This window comes from Hevea brasiliensis, chromosome 5 (genome assembly GCF_030052815.1).
Source record: "Hevea brasiliensis isolate MT/VB/25A 57/8 chromosome 5, ASM3005281v1, whole genome shotgun sequence".
Lineage (NCBI taxonomy): Eukaryota > Viridiplantae > Streptophyta > Magnoliopsida > Malpighiales > Euphorbiaceae > Hevea > Hevea brasiliensis.
In genome coordinates this window covers 85,262,385-85,270,132 of record NC_079497.1, presented here as the reverse complement: position 1 = coordinate 85,270,132, position 7,748 = coordinate 85,262,385, and the positions used below count along the sequence as shown (strand labels likewise).

At 36.9% G+C, this 7,748-nt stretch overlaps 1 non-coding gene across 1 annotated transcript; it reads right to left on the bottom strand.

Annotated features, from left to right (window-relative positions):
- Window positions 1-3,662: 3,662 nt before the first annotated feature.
- Window positions 3,663-3,769, bottom strand: LOC131180344 (small nucleolar RNA R71). The gene has a single exon (XR_009149120.1). It is a non-coding gene; the product is annotated as a small nucleolar RNA R71 (small nucleolar RNA).
- Window positions 3,770-7,748: the final 3,979 nt, after the last annotated feature.

The window sequence follows — 7,748 nt, the reverse complement described above, 5'->3', positions numbered from 1 at the left end:
ATGCCAAAGGACCCACTCTCTCCAGAACCTCATACGGCCCGATAAAGCGAGGACTCAGTTTCCCCTTTTTGCCAAATCTCATAATCTTCTTCTAAAGGGAAACCTTGATGAATACCTTGTCACCCACTACATACACAATATCTCTTCTTTTTAGATCAATGTAGGACTTCTGACTATCTGATGCAGCTTTGAATCTATCTCTAATAAGCTTAATCTTCTCCTCTGTCTATTGAATAATTTCTGGGCCAATCAGTTTCCTTTCACCCATTTCATTTCAACACAAAGGAGTTCTGCACTTCCTGCCATATAATGGTTCATATGGAGGCATTCCACTACTTGATTGATAGCTATTATTATAAGCAAATTCAATCAAAGGCAAGTATGTGTCCTAACTACCTTTAAACTCAATCACACAAGCCCGTAGCATATCCTCCAAGATCTAAATTATCCTCTCGGGCTGGCTGTCTGTCAGTGGATGGAATGTAGTACTAAAGTTCAATCTAGTTCCCAGGGCTTTTTACAGACTACCCCAGAATCTAGAAGTAAACCTTGGATCTCTATCTAACACAATAGATGCCGGCACTCCATGAAGTCTCACAATCTCATCAATGTATAGTTTAGCCAATCTGTCGAGGCTATAGTCCATCCTCACTGGTAGAAATTGAGCAAACTTCGTCAATCTATCCATAATGACCCAAATTGCATCATGATTCTTCTATGTTCTAGGCAAAATCCATCGTAATTCATTCCCATTTCCACTCGAGAATTAGCAGTGACTGTAGCAAACTAGTTGGCACTTGGTGTTTAGCTTTCACTTACTGACAAGTCAGGCATTTGGATACATACTCAGTTATGTCTGCTTTATACCCATCCACCAATAGTGCTCTTTTATCGTTCTATATATTTTAGTTCCACCAGGGTGCATAGTAAAAGGAGAACCATGTGCTTCCTTCATGATGATTTGCTTCAATTATACATCATTTGGAATGCACACTCTACCCTGGTGTAACAGTAAGCCATCATCATTCATTGAAAATTCAGTTTTCTTACCATCCCAAGCTTCTTCCATCAATTTCTAATATTTTTCATCATTTTGTGCTGCCATTTTTATCTGATCAATTAACATTGGCTTCACTTGCTAGGTAGCTATCTCTATCCTTCATCATCCATCTCCAGATGAGCATGCAGTACCCTTAACTCATGTACCATAGACAAAGGAGAAACCTTTAAACTAGCCATAGTCTTGCGACTTAAGGCATCAGCTACCACATTTGCTTTCCCTGGCTAATAATCTATTAAGCTAATAAGTGCATAATTTATTAATTTTACTCCCATCACATTTAGTGTTTTTAATGTGTTTTTATGTTTAATTCAATTGGTTAAATATAGTTATCTATTAGGCACATGTTTAGAGAGTTGTTGAAATAATTGTGTTAAATGGAGAAATTTGACTCTTGCTATATTTTTCAGGGTTTTGGTGAAGTTCCGGAGTAATATAGTGTGGAAGGAAGCTTGGAAAGGTCGAAGGATTGAGAAGCATTGTTGATACAAATTACACAGGCCGTGTAAGCATAACTAGAGACCCGTGTAACATTCTACCAGAAGGAATCCATAGAACCAAGGAAGAAACAAAGTACACGGGCCGTGTAAATTGAACCGTGTAAATCCTAGAGACCCGTGTAACTTTCTGTGCCCATGCGAAACATGGCCATTCAACTCCAATAAGTTACACGGCCCTAGGCCATGTAGTGATACATGGGCCGTGTATCCATAGACAGTCAGATTCCTGATTTCACTCCAATTGCAGTTTTTGACAGAGACTCTAGAAAAACCTAACCCTAGACCATTTATTATAAATAGAAGAGATAGCAGCCACACCAAGGAGGGAGAGACGCCCCCAAAAAACACCATTCAGCAGCCTCTCGATCTCAAAAACACCTTCATTCTCCATTCTTTTTTTTTTTTTAGATTTCTTCTTCAATTTTCTGTAAGCCATGAACATGAGTGGCTAAGTTTTTAATTTAGTTCAACGGATTCAAGTTCTTATGCTTGATTTGTGAGACCAAGTTCTTAATTTAATTTATGTCTTTTTGAATATCTATTATTTTCTGATTTCTTTGTCTTTGATCTATTGAATGATTTGCTAAAACCTATTAGTTGATTGTTTGATGAGATCAATTGCTAGTTCATCTTCATAATCCGTAATTGTTGTGTAAGATTGAACATAAGTAGCAATTAGGTTTTACTGATTATGATCCCAGTTTTCGATAATAACCTAAGGTGGATTAAATGATTTATGCTTCATAAATTGTTGTTCAACTTAACTACTTTCTTTTCTTAAAGCAGTTATTAATTTGATGAGGATTGCTTAATACCAACTCAGTTAATAATTAGAGTCAATGAGAGTGCTGGGCTCAAATTGATGAGTATAGGGAAGTCAGGGATTTACCTCGCTGTTTGGTAAATCTACATTAAGGATTCAATAAGAGATAATTATATTTCTTTTCTCTATGATCAAATCAATGCATTGGAATGAGAATCACCTTGGACTGAAGTTTGTTTAAATTGAAATTTTCATATTTAGTTCTTGAATTTCTGCTTTCTTCTGATTTTGTGTTACAAACCACCCCCCCCCCCAAATATTTGTCTATTCCGTTTCCATTACACAAGTGCACGAAGATCCAATCATTCAGTCTCTAGGGTTTGACCTAGATTTACCACTTGCTATCAAAAATGTTTCATACTTGGTGATTTCAGTTAATTTAATTTTTGGTGAATTCGACACCCATCAAGAATTTTGGTGCCATTGCCGAGGACTGAAGTCTATTTGATTTCGTGTTTTTGGTGTTAGATATTCTGTTATTAATTTTATTTGTGAAGTGTTGTTATTTTTCAGGTTTTTGGAAAAAATTACGGTGTTACTATTCATTGTTACCATTCATTAAGGATTTTGGTTGAATTTGGAGGGTAGCCCATACCTATTTTGAAGGAAATGACGCTCTGATTAAGACCAATGAATGGGATTCTTTGGCTCCACCCTCTTGAGGCCAAATTCCATTGTTTTCTAGGCTTTTGAGGCACTTTTTTGTTTTTACTTTGATTTCTTTTTATTTATGACAAGAACTTCTCAATCTGGTGAGTTGATCTTTGACCCAGAAGTAGAAAAAATAGCTAAACAGTTGAGAAAATTGGCTAAGCAAGGTAGGCTTATTTCGAGTACATCTGAAGGAGTCCAATCTCCTAAGGAGCTAAGTTCAGGTTCGAATTCAGATTCAAAGTCAAATTTTGAAAATGAAAGCATGGTTGCAAGGACTTTGAAAGAGTTGGCTACTCCTGATCTAAACCAACAGCCTTTGTGTATTCAATACCCTGCTTTAAATGTTGCTTGTGAGTTGAAACCTGGACTAATCCATTTGTTGCCTAAGTTTCATGGTCTTGCAGGTGAGGATCCGCATAAGCATCTAAAGGAATTTCATGTTGTGTGTTCCAGCATGGAACCTCAAGGAGTTTTAGAGGATCAAATCAAGATTCAAGCTTTTCCTTTCTCACTGGAAGGAACAGCTAAAGATTAGTTGTATTACCTTCCTTCCGGATCTGTCAACTCATGGAATGGGATGAAGCAGATATTTCTGGAGAAGTATTTTTCTGCTTTCCGTGCTGCCAACATAAGAAAAGAAATTTGTGGCATTCGACAGTATAATAGAGAGAGCTTGTATGAGTATTGGGAATGATTTAAGAAACTGTGTGCAAGCTGTCCCCATCATCAAATAAGTGAACAGCTTTTGATTCAGTATTTTTATGAGGGACTTCTACCAATGGATTACAGTATGATAGATGCTGCTAGTGGAGAAGCTTTGGTTAACAAGACACTAGAAGAGGTAAAGAGGCTGATTGCTAATGTGGCAGCAAATTCTTAGCAGTTTGGAATGAGAATGGATCACACTCCCATGAAGGTTAATGAGGTAGGTACATCTAACCTTGAGAAATAAATTTATGATTTAACTTCTTTGGTGAGGCAGTTGGTTGTAGGGAAAATGCAAACTATTAAGGCATGTGGAATTTGTTCGGGTTCAGGTCATGCTATTGATATGTATCCTACGTTACAAGAGGATGAATCAATGCAACATGCTAATGCAGAAGGAAATTATGGACAACCACAATGCAGGTATGATCCCTATTCGAATACTTATAATCCAGGATGGTGAGATCATCCCAATCTGAGTTATGGGAATCAACTGGTGCAAAACCGATACCAGCAGCAAAGACCACAAGTGAATCAACCACAACCGCCTCCACCTCCACCTCCACCTCCCTCAAATCAAGGTAAGTCACTTGATGAAATTGTTAAGGCTTTGGCTAATAATACCCAACAGTTTCAACAGGAGACCAGAAATAGCATTCAAAATATAGAGAGGCAGATTGGTCAGTTAGCCTTATCTGTGAGTAAGCTGGAAGCTCAAGGTTCTGGAAAGCTTCCATCACAAATAGTCATGAATCCTAGAGAAAATGCAAGTGTGATACTATTGTGGAGTGGGAAAAAAGTTGATAATCAGACTCCACATGAGCCAATGAAAAAGAAGAAGCAAGGAGAAAAAGAGTCTGAAGTTCCTGAAGTTGAGGTAAATACTGAACCTAACTTGAATAAGATTAATAATTCAGTTCTTCCTCCATTCCACTGCAAGTTGGCTAAAAATAAGAAAGAAGAACAAGAGAAAGAAATTTTGGAGACTTTCAGAAAGGTATAAGTGAATATACCTTTACTTGATGCGATCAAACAAGTTCCCAAGTATGCTAAATTCCTTAGGAAACTATGCACTACAAAGCACAAGTTGAGGAATAATGAGAAGATCAGTGTGGGGGAAAATTTATCAGCATTAATTCAGCAAAAGTTACCCCCTAAGTGTAAGGATCCAGGTTCGTTTTATATTCCAAGCAGAATAGGTGATTCTAAATTTGAACGTGCAATGGCAGATTTAGGAGCATCTACTAATGTTACGTCAAATTCAGTTTTTCAAACTTTAAATTTGGGTCCTTTGAAAGAAACCTGTGTCGTTATTCAGTTAGCTTATCGTTCTAATGCTTACCCATTAGGAGTAGTTGAGGATGTGTTGGTGCAGGTTGGAGAATTGATTTTTCTTGCAGATTTTTGCATTATGGATATGGAGGATAGTGTTCCCACATCAAAGTTAGCTTTGATTTTGTTTGGAAGACCTTTGCTAAAAACTGTCAAGACAAAAATTGATGTAGATGATGGTACTTTAACTATGGAGTTTGATGGAAAGACTGTCAAATTTAATATCTTTGATGCCATGTAAGATTGAACATAAGTAGCAATTAGGTTTTATTGATTATGATCCCAGCTTTCGATAATAATCTAAGGAAACAATAGGGTGGATTAAATGATTTATGCTTCATAAATTGTTGTTCAGCTTAACTACTTCCTTTTCTTAAAGCAGTTATTAATTTGATGAGGATTGCTTAATACCAACTCAGTTAATAATTAGAGTCAATGAGAGTGTTGGGCTCGAATTGACGAGTATAGGGAAGTCATGGGTTTACCTAGCTGTTTGGTAAATCTACGTTAAGGATTCAATAAGAGATAATTATATTTCTTTTATCTATGATCAAATCAACGCATTCGAATAAGAATTACCTTAGGCTGAAGTTTGTTTAAATTGAGATTTTTCATATTTAGTTCTTGAATTTCTGCTTTCTTCTGATTTTGTGTTACACCCCCCCCCCCCTCTCCCAATCTTTGTCTATTCCGTTTCCATTACACAAGTGCACGAAAATCCAATAATTCAGTCTCTAGGGTTCGACCTGGATTTACCACTTGCAATAGATAATATTTCATACTTGGTGATTTCAGTTAATTTAATTTCTAGTGGATTTGACACCCATCATAAGCAATCATAGTCTTTAATTAATTCCAACCATCTCCTCTGTCTCAAATTCAACTCCTTTTGTGTGCCCAGATATTTCAAGCTCTTGTGATCTGTGTAGATGAAACACTTCTCCCCATACAAATAGTGTCGCCAGATCTTCAGAGCAAATACTATGGCAGCAAGCTCCAAGTCATATGTAGGGTAGTTTCTCTCATGGGGTTTCAGCTGACGAGATGCATAAGCAATGACATTTCAGTTTTGCATCAATACGCAGCCTAGCCCATTGTGAGAAGCATCACTGCAGGCAGTATATTCTTTACCCGGTATAGGTAAAGTCAGGACTGGAGCTTCAGTCAAACACCTCTTCAACTCATCAAAACTCTGCTGGCATTTATCAATCCACTGAAATTTCACATCTTTCCGAAGTAACTTCATCAGTGGAGATACTAACATGGAGAATCCCTTTACAAAACAGTAATAGTAACCAGCTAAACCTAGAAAACTATGAACTTCTATAACATTTTTGGGTGGCTTCTAATTAAGGATAGCTTCTACCTTGCTGGGATCTACCTTAATGCCTTCAGTTGATACAATGTGCCCTAAGAAAGAAATTTCCTTCAGCCAAAATTTACACTTTGATAGCTTGGCTTACAACTGTTTCTCCCTTAGGGTCTGTAGCACAATCCTCAGGTGCTTTTCATGCTCCTCTGCACTCCTTGAATACACCAAAATGTCATCAATGAATACCATAATAAATTGATCTACATATAGCCTGAATATAGTATTTATCAGGTCCATGAAGGCAGCTGGAGCATTAGTCAACCCTAATGGCATTACTAAAAACTCATAGTGGCCATATTGAGTTCTAAAAGTAGTTTTTGGAATGCTTTGCTCTTGCGCCTTCAACTGATAATAACCCGATCTCAAGTCAATTTTGGAGAACACAGCTGCACCATTCAACTGATCAAATAAATCGTTTATGTGAGGCAGTGGATATCTATTCTTTATGGTCACTTTATTTAACTTCCTGTAGTCGATACACAGACGAAGAGTACCATATTTGTAACATCTCCACTGTACGTGTTCTCTACGTTTTGTTGTTCCAGTGGCCAAATATCAGTTCAAGCAAGTCAGGATGTCTGGAACTACACTTTGATGATAGTGAACAGACATATAAGGATGAAATAAATAAAAAGAAAATACAAAAAAAGTCAAAGAAAAATGAAAGAGAGAAAATGAAGCTAAGTTAAACAAGCCGGCACCACAGCGATGGGTGACCTTGCAGGAAAAGGCCGTTGATTCAGGATCATGAGGAACCCTTGGAATTTAATTTTAAGACATAAATAAAGGTTTATTGAAATGTAATTGATACTAGAAATATCAAAGAAAAATTAATAAATTAGTACAAAGAAAAAATAAAAAATTGAGAAATAAACAAAAATCGGTGTTACTGAAAAATGGAGAATATAACCCGAAGTGCGGCATTTTGGTCATTTGACACCAAGAGTTGCCTTTTGACCTCAATTTCCATTAAAAATAAATGACCTCAATGCACACCGGGAGATACTTTGTGACCGATGGTGTGATGGCCTGAGGTACTAGGTACCCAGTACCAGTATATCCGTTTATCCAGTCTAGTCAGTATATAGGCTACACGGGCAGTAATTCAAGTACTATTAAATTCAAATAGCTAAATCCAATCTACTGACATACAGCATTACCAAAAATTCGTAAACACTTTATTTACTTTATTTTAGTGTATATTTATTTATATTTGACACCACTAAGCAAAATTGCTTAGCGCGTTGCTTTTATAACGCGTAGGTATTGGAGACACAGTTGGGGAGCCCAGCAAACCTATGA